This window comes from Podarcis filfolensis, assembly GCF_964270895.1.
Source record: "Podarcis filfolensis genome assembly, chromosome: 11".
Classification (NCBI taxonomy): domain Eukaryota; kingdom Metazoa; phylum Chordata; class Lepidosauria; order Squamata; family Lacertidae; genus Podarcis; species Podarcis filfolensis.
The window spans coordinates 60680298-60698778 of NC_139613.1; the positions used below are offsets into that span (position 1 = coordinate 60680298).

The 18481-nt window shown below is 40.7% G+C and overlaps 1 long non-coding RNA gene across 1 annotated transcript in view; it reads right to left on the bottom strand.

Moving 5' to 3' along the window:
• LOC310745075 overlaps positions 1–18235 on the bottom strand; it is a 32634-nt gene extending 14399 nt beyond the window's left edge. The window contains exons 1-2 of the long non-coding RNA XR_014539898.1: positions 17900–18235; positions 17027–17348 (exon numbers count right to left, since the gene is read on the bottom strand). This is a non-coding gene — a long non-coding RNA (uncharacterized lncRNA). The remainder of the gene's footprint in view (positions 1–17026; positions 17349–17899) is intronic.
• Between the last annotated feature and the right edge of the window lie 246 nt (positions 18236–18481).

Consider the following 18481-nt stretch of genomic DNA (forward strand, 5'->3'; position numbering starts at 1 on the left):
GCATTGCCCTCCCTGGGCAGCCTGAGAGATCTTCCAGTGTCTGCTAAAGGCCTTTGGGAAATAATAACAATCTGCAGATTCTATTTATTATAATATTTAATCATATTTAATCATCCTGCCTGATGTTGTCTGGATTACTTTTCAATGCTGTTAGCTGCTTTGAGGTCCCCTAGGTGGCAGAAAAGCAAGGGAGACATTTTTAAAGAAATAAAATTGGATAAATCCACCCACTGAGACCATGCCAGAGGCAGAACTTGAACCAAGGAATCCCTCACACTCTTCACAATTATACGGCACCAGCTCATACAAACCATATATGGAGCAGCTCAGAGACACCTTGCTGTTTTCAATCAAGTCCTGCCAATCTGTCAGGCTTGAGTAGCAATGCTGGGCAGCAGAAAAACAGGCCAAGTTTGGAGGGCAAAGAGAACCCGAGACCATATTGTTAGGGGAATCTGTGCCATCTGACCAGCCAAGCTTTCCTGGAGTATACAGTGGTACCTTGGTTCTCAAATGCCTTGGTACTCAAGCAACTTGGAACCCAAACACTGCAAACCCGAAAGTAAGTGTTCCAGTTTGCGAACTTTTTTCGGAGGTCAAATGTGCTCTGTTTTGAGTGTTACGCGTCCAATTTGAGTGCCACACTTCCATTTTGAGTGTCACGCTGAGGTCTGTCTGTTTTTGCTATTTATTTTGCGTTTTTGTGGCTCTTTTTGTTTTTGCTTTTGTAACTGTGTGGAACCCAGTTCAGCGATTGATTGATTGATTGATTGATTGATTGTGTGACTGCAGTACATTGTTTATTGCTTTTATTTTATGGATCAATGGTCTTGTTAGATAGTAAAATTCATGTTAAACTGCTGTTTTAGGGGTTGTTTTTAAAAGTCTGGAACGGATTAATCCATTTTGCATTACATTCTGTGGGAAAGAACGCCTTGGTTTTGGAACACTTTGGTTTTGGAACGGACTTCGAGAATGGATTAAGTTTGAGAACCAAGGTACCACTGTACTTGCTGCCAGTGCTGCAGCAGAGCTCATCAAAAGCACAGCCTTTCATTCTTGGTCCAATTTGGTAGTGTCTTTTGGGATGCATTTTGATGACAAAAGCATCATGGTTATTTATTTTGGATCAACTAAAGAAGAAGCATACAACAACTTCGAACATGGTAGGCGTATTAATGTGCTGGTTTGTAGAGCTGCCTGGAGAATTTGTGTTATAGGGTGGCTATTTTAAAAAAAATAGTGAAGGAATGAAGGAAGGACTAAGGGGTATTGTGGCACATTAAAGACTAGCAAATTTATTATGGCTAAAGTTTTTGTGGAGTACAAGCAGATCTAGCTTTTCATACCTCCAACCCAATGTACAGGCCCTCTCTTCATCTCACAGTGAATAAACACATTTAATCTCCCCCCCCCAGCCTATGGTAAGAGAGAATAACTCTCTGAACAAAATGTTCTGTATCTGAAAGTCCTAAATGCTCTCATCATTTGCATGAAGCTTCTCTCTCAGTGCAGTACATATTAGCAAATTAGCCTTGATGACAAATTGCACAGATAACTCCAGGGCTATTAGCCAGTGGGCAGCTGAAATTAAACAGTCTGAATACTGTGAGTTTGATCCAAGCTTCCCATGAGCAAAGTTCATTTGCAGGAAGGGAGAAGGGGTTTTCTCCCATTGCTCCTTCCTTCTACTGCTCCCTGAAAAGCTGATTCAGAAGGTTGAAGAAGAACTCTCCAGAACAGCATGGGAGATGGCACTGGGGATTGTGCAGGGAAGAAGAAAAGGATAAAGATAACATTCCCATTCTTCCTTCAATGGGAGCTTCTCAGTCCTTTCTACAATGGTTCCAACCATATGTGCTGTACTTTTGTCCTGATCCAGGAAGGGAAATCAATGTATAGGACCTTTGGATATGTGTATACTCCTCTGGATCTCATTGAACTGGCTGTATGAGTCTCTTGATGCAGAGACACATCCCCAGGTGAGGCCAAGCCATGTTGCCATCAACTAGATGTACACAACTAGAACTAGATCAAAACCCTTATCAACACAAGAAATACAAGACAAACCAAAAGACAACCAAATGCCCTGGCTAACACACCACCAATTATATGCCATCTTAAACAATCCAGTAGTAAAATCAGCAGCAACTAGGCCCCTGACAACCTTCAAAAACCTCCTCCTAACAACAAAGGAATACGGCAAAGGGATGGTATCCGTAATATACAAAATACTACTCCAAAATCCCACAAACCCCCTAGACTTAATGAAAAAACAATGGGAGGATGACATAGGCTATGAGATTGACCCCACTCAGTGGACCAGAATGTGGTCTAAACCTCTCTTTAAATCCATATCAACGAAAGGTCAAAGGACTCACTTACAGATGATACCTAATACCAAGGAAACTAGCGCTAATATGCCCAAGAACCTCACCAAAATGCTGGAGAGGATGCACCTCCACAGGCACATACTTCCACATGTGGTGGGAATGCCCCAAAATCCAACTCTTCTGGACAACAATCATACAAGAAATATGCAAAATAACTAAGCAAGTATTAGAAGTCACCCCAGAACTCGCCCTACTAAACATCTTCCAAGATAATAATGCCCACTCACATCATAAAGAGCTCATAACCCACCTCAGCAGCCAGAAACATCATAGCCAGACACTGGAGAGACCTGTCAGGAGTAAGCATGGACCAATGGTGCCAAATTGTATAGGAAATGGCCTTATTAGAAAAATTAACCAATAAACTGAAACTGACACAGGAACAAACAGAAGAAGATGCCTTCACCCTGGTATGGCTCCCCTTTATCACATACACAGCCCAACAAGACGACGACAATAATCCACCAACAGCATACAAATCAATATGGCTAACCTGATTCAAAAACACCCACCCCCACTCACACATGAAAACAAAGATCACTACAGCCAACCACAAATGAACAACCACAACCTAGGCCAACCCCAACCTCTCTTACCACTAAAGGAAGACAAGTGAACAGCAGAGAACCTGCACAAGCAACGCGGGCACAAAAACCCACATATATTAAGTAAAATAGAAACATCACCACCCGACCCCAGCCCCACTGACCAAACCCACTCCACCTCTTTCCCCTTTTTCTTCCTAATGTAACACTAATGTCTCAATAAATGAAACTGATATGTAGAAAATGTAACTTGAAAAAATAGACATTGCACATACTTTTGTAAACCAAGAAATCTTTAATAAAAAATACATTTTAAAAAAGGAAGAGATCTTGAAATAAAAACAATCACATGTTTTATAAAACATGTCCAAATCAGAGATGATTAGCTTTTCGCAGCAAGCTAGGCATTAACTCATTAATTGATGCTAGCCAAGCAAATGATGTGTGGTCCCACTGATGTATGGTATTTTCTGTTCCACAAACCTTAAATCAATTCAACTGTCATACTGCACCTCAGGGGTTGCAAATCTTTTTCAGTCTCTTGGAGCATTTGCAAACTAGGAAAACTGTTGTGGGCATCAGGCACACACCATAGTCAGGCCCACACCGTATCCATGCAAGCCCTGCAACCATGCATGCACATGGCAACATCGCACTCACTACTCTCCCCAAAAAGTGTTTTCATGTTTTTCCAGCCCTAATTGCGGGGGACCCTGGTAGGATTGCCACATGTCCTCTTTCATGGGCATGTATAATGAGAGTCGTCATAACGACCCATAGTTAAAAGTAGAATTCGGCAAATGTATCCTCTTTTTTGCTCTTCAAGATATGGCAGCCCTAGCACTGATCTTGCTGGAGAATGCTTTTGGGGAGGCAAGAGTCAATCTTCTATTTCAAGTTTCCATCTCCAGGAAAATCACAACCCCTTCCCTTGGCCATAATAATTGGGAACCAACAGAAGGCTTTTTTAAAGTGTAAATGTAGTGGAGGAGGTGGGGGTCACAGCTGGGAAGAGGCGGGCAAACCCTTTCCTCCCAACTGCAACCTTCTAAACTGCCTCTCCCCAAAGGCCTGACATGGCAAACCCAAAACATTTTGCCGCTGCCCAAAGTGGCAACATGGGACTCTCCTCCGCCATCCCATGTACAGAAACTGACTGGACTGGCTCTGGAGACTTAATTTCAACCAAGAGCGGACTTGGGTGATATGGTGCCCCAAGTGAGGACAAATTTTGGTGCCCTGAATATTTATTTGGCACCCTCCCTCTTCTCGCCTTCTGTTCTGCGCATGCTGTGAAGTCATAATTGCGACATCTCAATTGCCCATCTGGCTGGGGCCTAACTTTGAGTGCTTATCCATATAAATCTAGATGATGATGATGATGATACTTTTTAGCCCCTCAGCTCAGTCTCCTGTGGGGGTGAACTGCCTTCACAGCCCTAAAGCAAATGCTGTTTCAACACTGGCGACAGGGCAGTGCGTCTGAGAGCAGCAGAGACAGGGCGCACTACATGACACATAAAACTCTGTCCTCCAGAATGCCACTGCTGTTCTGCCCCCGGCATCTGCCTCATTCTGGTTGCCTCATTCTGTCAGATGGTAGGGCTGGATCTGAGCGCTGAGCAAAAGGCATAAGAATGAAGATGACAATCAACAGCATTCATATTGGACCATTACTCATGGTTTCAGAAATCAAAACAAAATTCTTAAGTATGATGAAATTTGGAGGAGGAGAAAACAGATTTAGTTGTAAGCAACTTCCTTCTTGGGCAGCTATTGCAGCATGTGCTGGTGAATACGTTTTTCCGTATGTGATTTATGGGATCTAGTGCAGATGTAACTTTACATAAGAATTCAGTCCTTGGCCGTTATAGTTAATAAAGTCAAGTACAGGTAGGGATGGGCAAATCTGTGGCTGCGCATCTTCCTGTTGTAACTTTATTGTAAACTTATTGACCTCTTTGAGTCAGCAGTAGAAAATTCCTCTGAATTTAAATTGCCTTAATTTCAAGGAAGTATTAGCTATTCAATATATTTCACTACCTAACCATTCTCTGGTGAGTAAGATCTCATGATGTCTCATATTATCTTTTCTATTTTATTTGCAAGAAAGGAAGAACTGTCAGGCGTACTATGTGGGAAAATTATCCATCTTTGAATGTAGCAGTGAGTGGTCAATAAGGAGGTGCCAAAACACTTTACAGTCTACCCATTTCTCTCTTCTTTTTGAAATAAAGCTGAACAGGAAGAAGCATGAATGCCCTTAAGTATTGATACTATTGTTCAAGGATTGGCAGAAAACCCTTTCGAAGTTTATATGGCAAGGGAAAAGACCGAGAATTAGATTCAAATTGCTTACAGATCGAAAAGAAAGAGGGGGATTCTCGGTCCCAAATTTGAAATTATACTTTGAGGCCGCCTGCCTTTGTTGGATCAAAGAGTGGATAACTTTGGAAAATACTGACTTATTAGACCTAGAAGGGTTCAACAATAGGTTCGGCTGGCACGCCTACTTATGGTCAAATAAAGAAAAGGTACATAAGGGGTTTTCAAGCCACATCATTAGAGGACCACTTTATGAAGTCTGGGAGAAAAATAAAAACTCCTAGAATGGAAAACACCTTGGTGGTTATCGCCAATGGACATTTTAATAATTAAGAAAACAAATATGGAAGGAAAAAGATTAACTTACGAAGACCTACTGATAAGATCAGAAAGCGGCTGGAAATTGAGAACATATGAGGATTTGAAAGAAAAATTAACAGGCTGGCTACAATATCATCAAATAAACGCAATGTGGATGGAAGATAAAAAAAGTAGGGATAAGTGAAAAAAATCCAAATTTCAGATAGAAATAATTGAAGGTAAAACCAAATTATTATCTAAAATGTATGATATACTATTGGAATGGGACACCAAAGATGAAGAAATAAAGGAGGTTATGACAAAATGGGCAATGGACTTGGGATACAACATAGATTATGAAAGATGGTCGAAATTATGGAATAATGGAATAAAATTTACGGCAAGTGTTAACCTTAGAGAAAATCTGGAGAAGATGATATATAGGTGGTATATCACACCAGCAAAATTAGGAAAAATGTACAAAACAGGAAATAAGGCCTGCTGGACGTGTAAAATCAAAGAAGGCAATTTCTACCATATGTGGTGGACTTGCGAGGAAATGAAGAAATTTTGGGACTTGATTTATAATGAGTTAAAAAAAATATTTAAATATACTTTCCCTAAAAGACCGGAGGCCTTTTTATTAGGTATAATTGGGGATGAAATTAAAAAGGAAGATAAGATTTTATTCCAATATTCGACAGCAGCGGCCAGAATACTAATTGCACAAAATTGGAAAAGTACAAATATACCAACGGTTAGGGAGTGGCAAACAAGACTATTCGAATATGTTGAATTAGCAAAAATGATGCAAAAAATTAGAAACCAAAAAAATACAAAGTTTATTAGTGATTGGAACAAATTTATGGCATACATTGAAGGAAATCATAGAAATCTAAAAACTATAGCAGGTCTGTTATAAAACTTACGATGTGCAAACTGTCAACAAGTATTAGCTGCAGAAAATGAAAAATTTCTTTGTATCAAGAAGTCCGAAATCAGGAGGGAAGGAGGTCAACAGGGGTGTAGAAGAAAGATATAAATATCTAATTATATAAAATCTTAATGAATAAGATATAGAATTGTAACAGAGATTGTTGCTTTTTGGTGTTAGATGTGGATATTTTTTTCTTGTCTTCTTGTTCTCCTTTTTTCTTTTTATAATTGTTGTCTTGTTTTTTGTGCTTTTTTTGTTTTTGTTTTTCTTTTTTTTCCCTGGTTTTCTTTTCGTTGATGCTGTAACTGAAACTCAATAAAAAGAACTTAAAAAAAAAGTATTGATACTATTGGGCACAATCATGAAAACTACAGATAAGGCATTGATGCAGGGCATATCCGAGATTGGATATGTGTCTTAAAAAGACACTTACAGTGGTACCTCTGGTTACGAACTTAATTCGTTCTGGAGGTCCGTTCTTAACCTGAAACTGTTATTAATGGGGCCTCCTGCTGCCGCAGCTGCGCACTTTCTGTTCTCATCCTGAGGTAAAGTTCTTAACTCGAGGTACTACTTCCAGGTTAGCGGAGTCTGTAACCTGAGGTATTTGTAACCCGAAGTACCACTGTATAACCAGTTAGGAATGGAATGCATATACATGGGCCACTTTACAGGCCTGCCCAAGATCTGGGGGAGGTATAGGTAGGAGCCCCAGATCTTTTGTTCTGGGCTTAGGAAACTTGATTAAAAAAAAAAAACTTGGCTTACAGCACCGTCGGGCATACTGCAAAGTGCAGTTACAGCAGGACTCCAGTCACCAACCATAGTAATTTGCCCAGAGGTCTGAATCTTTTTATATGATGCTAAATGTCTTGTGGGCCTGTGCCCTGAAGTATATAGGGCAAGGAGCCAAATCTGCAGGGGCTTCATGGCTGAACTGAAATTAGAAACCATAGTTTGTACCCAACTAAGTTCCCTTGTGCAAACAGAAGTTCTTGCACAAATGGGGCAGCTGTGTGGAATACAAGCCCAGGTGTCACCTTCAGTCAAACACGGAAGCCAATGCAGAAGCTGCTTCCATCTATGCAACTACTAGTGTTGTGCACACAAAATTACGATTAGATTAAGCACATTCTTTTTGCCTTTGCTTGGAGAAATCAATTGTAGGTGTCCCCCCCCCCCTTCCTGAAAGGGAGCTGTGATTTCAGCTTTACAGTCTCAGATGGGCTTGCATGCCACAGGTTAACTGCTCTATTGAGCAGTCTTCAGCACATATGAAGTAATTGCTGACAGCAAGCCAAGCTTTAAAATGACAGCAATTTGGCCGGCACAAGATCCCTTGCCTTGATAGCAAGTTCTGACTGATGAAATATGAATCATAGAAATTAAAGGCAAAGAAGGGCTGTTAGCTCATCCACTTCACCTCTCTGCCAGATAAAAATTGTTTGTTGCATATTATTCCCCAATGCTTGTCTAGACCATTTTTAAAGGACTGTAAGAAGAGAAATCATCATCTTCTTGGCAGCATTCTTTGCAGTCTTAATAGATGTTGCTATAAGACAACCCTTGCTTCTGATCGTGGCAGCTGAGGCCATTCAGAGCATCCTAAACAATGCCTTCACCTTCAGTTCCTATCTTTGTACTGTGACCGGTTGATGCTGCAATTGACTTCCTCACCTTGTAAAACTAACTTCACTTGCAAAATTATTCAGCAAAGAAAAGGATCCACAGCAAGCAATAAATTACAATTATTTTATCATTTGTAGGCATGGTGCACAATATGCAATGCACACATTTAAAAATGCTCACATACATATATTACAGATTTTTAAAAAATCAATGTTTTGGGCAAACAATTAATTAAATTAATTCTCATGTCACGTTGGCTACCACATCTGCTTTATAAAATATTAACAATGGAGGGAGTGCTTTCATTTTGTTTTTAAATCAGGATTAAGGTTGTGGTTGTTTTGCATTGGTTGCTGGAGGAAAATGTAACCGTATTAGCATTCAAAGTGAGCTTATTTTAAAAACTATTTAATATTCATTATATTATGGTACTTTCTCATACTGTTAAGCTGTAAACAGCACTTAGGGGTTAAAAAAAATATCTCCAGGGCATTTTGGTAAGTAAAATTCTTCAGAAAGTAACTTAATAATTAGCTTTAACATAAGGTCAAATTTAAAATTAGTCCAACCAACTGAGCTATCCAGGCAGCATTAGCCCAACCAAATTGCATCTAATAAACAGTATGTGTTGCAATATCAAGAGAAGAAAAAGGGGTGGGCATTAAATCTCTGTGCTTTCAGATACTCTAGAGATGAGGGAAATCATTATACTGCTTCAAACTCCACTTCAGTGTAATACTAGTTGTACGAGCTACATTAAATGAACCCCTAATGCTAAAACTTCTTCCAAATTTGGCTTGAACTCCATGTAAAATTTGTCTCTATCCATGGCTAGAAACAGTCTATTTTTAATGTTGATAAATACAGGTGTCACATAGGTAATAAATATTGTTATGTATTGAAATTTTATACATACATTAGGGCAGGCATGTCCAAAGTCCGATTTGTGGCCCGCCGGTCAGTTTAATCCAGCCCCTGTGGCAGTTTATTTCCTGGGGTAAAATCCTAAAAAAGCTCAACAACTTCAATCCTAATTTGGACACCTCTGCATTAGGATAAAAACCTTTACTTAAAAAGGCTTGTTGAAAAAGAAAGATCTTAGATAGCTGCTGTAAGTAACACACCCACGATAAAGATGGTGTCTGCCTGATATGTAACAGAAGGAAGCTCCAAAAAGGAGATGTCATCACACTCAAGGTCCAGGTCCTACATTGTGTGGAACAGCCCTCCTGAGAACGCTGGCTGAGTTAATGCCCGGAGCTTGAGAGGTTGGGCCTGGAGAGGTGGGAGCATCTTTCACACTGATGAACCGGTGTAGCTTTTAATCACATGAATCATTTCCCCTAGAAAGTCAAAGCACGGTGATTTGGGGAAAGGGATTAAAAACTGTTTGGTTTTCATGTGGATCTCTGCCTTTTTCTAAAGGAAGTCTATGGAGCAATCACCATTGCATGCCCCAAAATTGGGGGGTGGCAGCGCAGAAGCCAGTCTCCCATCAAAGAAGCCGCCCAGAGTGACTGGGGAGGCCCAGCCAGATGGGCGGGGTATAAGTAATAAATTATTATTATTATTATTATTATTATTATTATTACTACTACTACTACTACTACTACTACTACCACCACCACCACTACACAGTCTTTGCTGGAGCATAACAGTTTCTCACCTCAGTCTTTCCTGGGTATGTATGCTCTTATTTCCACCATTATCACCTGCCCTCCTATGATTCCTATTGGACCCACCCCAAAATGTTTTGCCCTTGTGCAGGAACCACTGCAGTTATCATTCTGAAATTTGGTAGGCTTCATCCCCTCAGAAGGGATGACCATGCCTGCAAATTGCATTCATTTCTGGCAGACAATGAAAAAAAATCATAGTTCTCTGTTGTTTTAAAAAAATCAAACTGACAAAAAACCCTGTATATATCTGCCTACAATTTGGCAGACTTCATATATTCTGGAGCTTCTGCCATGTCTGCAATTTTAATCCACCTTTGTGAAAAGGAAAAAAAGTCATAGCCATTTTTAGATTCACATTATATGAAGGGGGTGTAGAGATTCAATTTTAACAGGTCTATTTTGATCCCCCAAAATGGGTTGAATTGTATAGATGCAGGGTGGCTGAAAAACAATTCAAAGCTACATATAAAAGTCAGACTTTGTGGGCACTGCCCAGCCCTACTGTACATATTTATAGAAAATACCAAGCTCACAGCATCACAATTACAAGTGTTTAAACTAACAGACAGAGAAACAAATCCTCTCAGGGAATTCTAAACTGCAGAAGCCCTCAGCAGTTTCATTATCATTCAAACAGGGGAAAAGAAACCTCTGCTTCAAGGTTAAATAAAATTAGCATAATTACACCTAATTGATTGCATGTGTTAGAGAGAAACATTTGTCACACTTTTAATAAAGCTTCAAGTAATACAGTGAACCTGAAGTGAAAGGGTCAATACTGAAGTGGTCCAGTCATTGCCAGAGTCCTTTGCCTCCAAGCAAACCTTCTCACTATAATGTGTCATAGACTGCTTACAGCTACAATATATATTCATGTGGATGAAACCCTGAACTTTCATCGCCCATTGGGTAACCAACGTAAAATAAGAACACACAAAGCACTATTGTCCAGCTGCAGTAGAGCTCTTTGCCCCTGGCATCTACAAGTCCAAGGAACAGAAGCACATGATCTTGGAAAATGCCTTCCATATTCTACTGCAGAAGCAAACATGTTGTTCTAGACAGCCATCTAGAATGACCTGAGAGCCAGCTATGTGAGCATGATGGGGTGTCTTGTTTTGAAGGCATATTACAGACTTCCTTTTAATCACCCCTGGTATTGCAGTGAGTAGACTAAGAAGATGGAAGGTAGCAGGTTCACAGCAAGGGGGGCAAAGGGGGGGGGGTATTTGAAGCTGCCTCTGAATATTCTCTGCCCATTTTTTCCCTCTCTCTCCCTGTGGTTCATCTATGCTAGGGCACTTCAGATGTTGCTAAACCACAACTCCCACCAGCCTCAGCAAGCATGCCTAGTGGCTTTGGGGTGATGAGAACTGCAGGGCCAATGGCTCCCCCGTCTCATCGCAGCAGGCTTGTTGCATGGCTACCAGTCAGAACAAGATTGCCTCAGGAAGTGAGACAAGGGATATTCAGTTCAACCATAGTTGGGTCAGTTGTCCTTTCATATTCCAATCACGTCTTCACCCAATTCAGTTGTTTGCTGAGGCCACAGAGCTCTAGTAAGCACATCCCACAGCCACATCCCTGCTTCCCCCAGTGGTGTTATTTTAAACACATGTGGATCTCAGAGGACATTTATGTGAGTTGTTGTTGTTGATTTTAATTAGTGAAACTGGATTAGATCGCCTCTAAAGCCTGTAAAGTGTCAGGATAAGTCAGAGATCTGTTTGACCTACTCTGAGTCCTCTCTGATTATACATGTGTTGACTGAAAAAGTAAGCTTGAGGGAAGAATAGCACTTGTAAAATATTACACTTTTCAGATGGATGCTTGTTTCAAGGAGATAGAGAGATCTTGACAAACCACAAAAAATGAATGCTCTGGGGTTAAAGCTATAAACAGAATGTATCATACAAAACTGAAACTGTGCTCATGAAGGCTATTAAAGTCAATTCAAGGACCTGTCTTTGATTAAATCCTTAAAACCAGCATTCGAAGCCATTTCATTTCCTATAGTGAAACAGAGTTAGCAAGAAATGCCAAGCTAATCTATGGAACTGCATCTCATCACTCTGTATGCATTTAGATTTCTGGAGCCTTAAAATAGTTTTACATGACAGATGTTATCAGAATAATTCTGCATAAAATTTTGTATACTGGTGTAAGGAGAGTTAAAACAGATTTATAGTTCATGGATTACCTGATGCTCTCTTTCTCCCTCTTATTTCATAGCCAGTTGTTTTCATTTACCCACTTGACATCTTTTAGAGAAAACCATGAATCTCTACTAGCAACATTAATGGCTGACTGATATTGGATTTTTCTTCTTTCAACACCCCCAAAAGGATACACAGAATTTAGAGGGGAAATTGGCAAATCCCCCATTTCTGCTAATGAAAGCTAATCACAGCCGACACACAACCATACCCTGTGGGGGTTTACAAAGCCTGCTTGGAAGGTCTAATACCAGAGTACACCAAAAGCACAAATGGCACTGTGAAGCATCAGAGATCATTGTTAGATTAGTCAAACATAACAGCAGTTCTAGCCATCAACCAATTGGCCCGCCTTTTGCCTTGCTGAACTCCTTGTTCAGTGTGAGTTCTCCTTTCTTATGTGTGGAAGCAGAACAATGTGTTGTCCCACCAAGAAGAAGGCAATATATACATAAATAAACCTGCTCATTTTTACTCTCTCTCTCTTCCCCCACTCCCTTTCGTTTTCCTGATAGCTGTTTTGCAAGGCATGTTTCTTGCCATTCTCATTCTCATATTATCCATACACCAATGAAGCCTGCTCCCCAGACTACTTAATACTGTATTTATTCAGTCATGTCTGCTACCCTGCAGTCTTTGCTAGGGGTGGACTGCTAGGGCAAGCTGAATCTCTCAGGTTCAGTTTCCCTCCCATTCTTACTTTTCCATTAAGTTCAGTTCTCCATGTTTCATGAATATTTGTCAACGTTTTTCCTGCAAATTTGGCTACTATACACATCTTTAAGAAACAATTGCTCCTAATACACAGGATTTTTGTATTTTCACTAATAAATGTATTCATACTCATTGCACTTGCAGTTTTGCATACCTGATGTGGAGCACTGCATAGCAAAATTCACGCATATATAAAATTTGAAGGACAGCTGTGTTTCACCTTGCATATTGTTTTAGAAAATGCATCTTTGTTAACTTTCCTTTTAAGTACAAACTGAATTGAGCTTTGCCCCCTATCCCTACTGACTGCTGGCTCTGCTAATGATGATCCTGGCTTCTTGAGTCTTGAGTTTCTCCTTCCCTGTATGTTGTGAGGTGTGAGGATAGGAACATCAAGATGGACCACAGTACAGAGTGCCTAGGTATATGACACAAATGTCAGTGTCCAAGATGAACTGAACCACAGAGGCTGGGCCTGACACACTGCTAGGATGTGGCCTCTTGTGTTCAAAATTCCACCTGCAAGATCAGTTCATTACTTTGATGTGTGGAACAGCTGAGACAGAGCAAATACCACAGACATAACATTACCACCTCACATAATACTTCACACATTAGCTACCAACATTGGCTGATATGACTTGCATCATATATGAATCACCATGTTTGGAATACAGTATATTTACAAGAGCAAAAATAAATAAAAATAGGTCCCAACTTTGAGCACATGCTGGTCCTGTGGGATATGCATCAGATATAGGGAAGTCCAGCTTAACAGGTGGTGGACAGCAACTGATATAGAGGAACAAAAACACTATTTACCTAATCAAAACTGGTCTATTTTCAAAGTAATGCATCACTTGGCCAAATTATCACAATTTATGAACCTGTTTTCTTAAATCACTACATAAACATTGGCATTTAATTATGTTGTGAATCTTAGAAATGTTTTCTTCCCCAAATAAAAATTTATGAGAATATACTAGACAGAGCTGGTCATATACAAAGCTTCCTAAATGTTATAATTTCTTACAAACTCATTTTCTTCTTACTTGTTATGTCAGGCTGCCAAGAAGCAGATACAGAGGGTGCTGCTGCAAAGTGCCCAGAGACCACTGACCACGTAGACTCTGAACTTGCTTGCTTTCTTTTCTTTCTTTCTTTCTTTCTTTCTTTCTTTCTTTCTTTCTGTTTGTTAGGAAGGAAGGAAGGAAGGAAGGAGCCCTTACTTTTTGTTATGAAACAAAATGTGTAGGTAGCCTTCTAGGTGATTTATGGGAGATGAGTGAAATCAACGAGTGAAGGTACAGCTGTGATTGCTCAATGAGCTGTTTAGATTCCAGGCTGCAGTACATGAATCCCTGAGGTCCTAAAGAGAAACTTCTCTTTAGTGCACTTTTATTTCCTGCTTCTGTCTGATTTTTTGGTTCTTTGAAACTCCATCGCTTGACCTTCCTTTTCCCCTAGCAACCAGGATGCATCTTTCCTGTGCTGAATATGTCCGTTTATGGTACAGTACATAGATGTAGTAGTAGTAGTTAAAGGAACCAAGATGGGATGCCTATAATATTAAGACTAAGTCCCCTTTTGGAGCTATTTTATACCTCAATCTATATCTTCACAACAGTCATGCGTAGTAAAGAGCCAGATGGTCTCTGGCTTGCAGAGGGGACCTCGGACCTGAATTGTACTGCCTTTGGGAAGAATCAAGGCATCTGTGTTGTCAGAGGGGGCTGATCCAAGCTGCCTAACTCTGGGGTGGGTCAGGGCATTCTTCCTGAATGCTACTATGTTTTTAGCAATAGCTGTATTAAAATGCAACTCCAGATGAATTTTCAAAACAATTCAAAAGAAAATGCCATAGAAATAATTGATGTGTAAAACTCATCTCATCTCAAACAAAGGATGCCTGTGTAGAACTATGAAAACAAGTTCTCATTGTCTTATGAGTTACTTCATAAGCAGGTTAAAAAATGGAGCATATAATGCAATTGTATCATCTAGTAGATTATCATTGTTCAGATGCAAATACACAGACAATCCAGAAAACACCCAGGTGCTTGTGATCTTTTTTGAACGGCTTCCAGGAAAAGTTCCAAAAATACATTCCAAACTTAATTAATCTGAGGAAATAGTTTGCTGCACACCTACTGTACAATTCACAAGTCAGTATGACTCCAACTTTGTACATTTCCCCTCTGTTTTACATTTTCAGAAATAAACTCCACTAACAATTTGGCACCCATAGATGAAACCAAACAACATTTCCATAATTTTATTTTGTGACATTTTCATATAAGTAATAGTACAAAAGCTAAGCCTATTCTACTGTAAGGCAAAAGGTAAAGGACCCCTGGATGGTTAAGTGCAGTCAAAGGCAACTATGGGGTGTGGCACTCATTTCACTTCAGGCTGAGGGAGCCGGCCTTTGTCCACAGGCAGCTTTCTGGGTTATGTGGCCAGCAGGACTAAACCGCTCCTGGCACAACAGGACACAACAGGATGGAAGCCAGAGCGCACGGAAATGCCATCTACCTTCCTGCCACAGAAGAACCTATTTATCTACCTACGTGAGTATGCTTTGAGTATGGTATGCTTTCAAATTGTTAGGTTGGCAGGAGCTGGGACAGAGCAGTGGAAGCTTACCCAATCGCGCAGATTCAAACCACCAACCTTCTGATCAGCAAGCCTAAGAGGCTCTGTGGTTTAAACCACAGCGCCACCCGTGTCTACTGTAAGAAGTCAGCAACCAGGACCGCTTGGCCAGATCTACCCCTTCCTGTTTCCCCCGGAGATCTAACAGATGAGGAGAAAATGGAGATTATGGCAATGAGACGGCATGGCTCTTCGATGGGTCCAGGTTGCAGAATGAGCTCACCACTGCTCATTCACTTCCCTAATTAAACATCCAGCCAGGGGGCAGAAGGGGAGCAAAGGATCCAATCCCACTGGGGTCTGCTTCCCCAGTGTGTTCTGGCAAAGGAGACCCCTGAAGCCAGCAGGATTACACCTGTTCAATCTTGTTTCCCTGCTGGGAACAGGTGTGTACAGGCAAAGCTGTTTATTCCTGTCTGATGATGTCCTATCCCCAGCAGTCCCAGATCACTCTGGGAGGCCCAGCCAGAACCAGGGTGATGTAGAATTGCCTCCATGCAACTCACATGAAGCCCTGACCCCCACCCCCCACCCCCATTCCAACTGGCTGGGTTTGGGATCTAGCTAGATCCATTGCAAAGCCCTAGTTAGCACAATATATTAACATATTTACAGTCTTCTTGGTTACGCCTACTGTATTAGAGAATGTGAACAAAGTATGTAGCCCACTATTCTTTGAACTTGGGACAAGGAGTAGGCTATGGGGAAAAACAGCTACAGTTGCTTCACTCTTGTACAATAACAAGGATTAGAAGCCTAATTTTATTTTTTTAAAAATATAAAATAAGACCTTTCTGCCAAGTTGGATCAATATGTATTGATGATAGCACATGGGACTCAAAGTGGCAAAATCAGGGCCTTCTGGATCCTTTGACAGCAATGTGAGTCTTCAGACTGGGTCTCTGGCCACTAACTGCAGTGTCAAGTACACAAATATTAACATGTGCGAGTGGAGAGGTCTGTACACACAAATAAGTGCCCTTCTCCTCCCCAAACCCCTTTATATTTTCTTTATGAGTAGAAAATACCACCAGCAGTTTGATGGAAAGGGGAATTGAATGTTAGTAGTTATGTGCCAAATAGCTTGATGGCAACATAGAATATTTCCTAATCTGCAGCTCTTTAACAGCAATCTCACAGGAGGAAGAATGTGGGAGTTGTGAACATGATTGCCGTGTCTGATTTTTTCTTGATTAATGAAAGTAATATATTAATCCTACTTCTGGTAACTGAAACTTTGCGGTTATAACTGATGCAGTTAGAAATGAAAGCTTGGTTTCGGGCTACTGCATTCAACAACAATAATAAAAAATCCTATTTTTTGCCTTTCAGTAAGTGTCAAATATTTTTGCGCTATTTTTATAATTCTCAAAAATCCCAAGAAAGATGTAGCTGCTATTTAAGGCCTGGCACTTGACTGCAGTTGACTACTGAACTAGTAGCAAATGTTAAAAATATACCCTTTCCCCAAAGACAGTTTACTTTCTTCCCAACAGATTTAATACAGCTTCAAGGAAGACAACCTCTGTCATTAACTGAGCTATGTATTTGTGTTAACTTCATTCAGCTAATTCAATTAAAAACCTTTTCAGCCCTACTACAGGACAAAAACAAATTGTCCTAAATATCTCACCACAGTCCAGAGACAGCTCTGCGTTATTCCATGTGGTTGTCAGTTCCAAAACTACTCTGGGGTGACTTTTTGCAGCATTTACGAGACACACTAGGCCCGGCTTCCTCACCCTCGGCCCGCCCGATGTTTTTGGCCTACAACTCCCATGATCCCTAGCTAGCAGGACCAGTGGTCAGGGATGATGGGAATTGTAGTCCCAAACATCTGGAGGGCCGAGTTTGAGGAAGCCTGCACTAGGCTAAGCAGATTTCACTCTAGGGTAAAACTGATATCACCTACCGGTAATTATTTTTTTATTTCTCACAAATAATTCATACTAAACCTGGGTTGTTTCTGGGGGAGCAGTTGTATCGGGCTGCTGCAGCTCGCTACCTGGCGGATATCCACTACGTGGAATACCGCAGACTGTTTACTGCGGCTAGGCTGAATGTTCTTGACTCGGCGGTTCTGAAGGGAAGATATGGAGGAGTCCCATATGACCAGAGATTATGCCACTGTGCATTGGGTGAGGTAGAATCCACAGAGCACATCTTACTGAGCTGTCCCTTCTACAATGATTTAAGACAGTACCTTATAACTCCATACTTACCCCAGCTCAGTTCCCGACAAAGAGGAAAGCAGACAGCATATCTGCTAAATAAGTCTTCAGGGAAAATAATTTTGTCAGTGGCTAAATTCCTTTTCCTGGCACTCAAGTGTCGGAAATGTATAACTGAATGCTTTGATGTGGGTTATCTGTGAGAGGTCTAGTACCCTAACCCTACCTTATTTATGTACCCCTATGATGTTATAGTTTATAATTATTGTGTAATGTTTTATTTCTGACTATCGGTCGAATAAAGGAAATTGAATTGAATTGAATTCATACTAAACTGGGCAGTTTTTACAGTGAAGGTATGTACAATAAATGCATGGCTATCACTTTTACTGAAATGGCCATGACTCACATAGAAATGAAGTTCCTGCGACTTCAGTGTGGTGTAGTGGTGAAGAGCGGTAGTCTCGTAATCTGGGGAACTGGGTTCGCGTCTCCGCTCCTCCACCTGCAGCTGCTGGGTGACCTTGGGCCAGTCACACTTCTCTGAAGTCTCTCAGCCCCACTCACTTCACAGAGGGTTTGTTGTGGGGGAGGAAGGGAAAAGAGATTGTTAGCCGCTTGGAGACTCCCTAGGGTAGTGATAAAGTGGGATATCAAATCCAAACTCCTCCTCCTCTTCTTCTCCTTCTTCTTCTCCTTCTTCTTCTTCTTCTTCTTCTTCTTCTTTCCTACACTGTTGAATATAAATCCATGTTATTAACCATCTTGGCTGTCTCTTAGTGCCTGAACTTCCACAGCTGTCATCCACCATGAACCACCATTGACAGGATTGGCAGCAACAGCAGCAGATACGTTCAAAGCTTGATATTTTATTCTCTTGCTAATTGTGCTGTTTTAAATGTGCATTTTATATATGA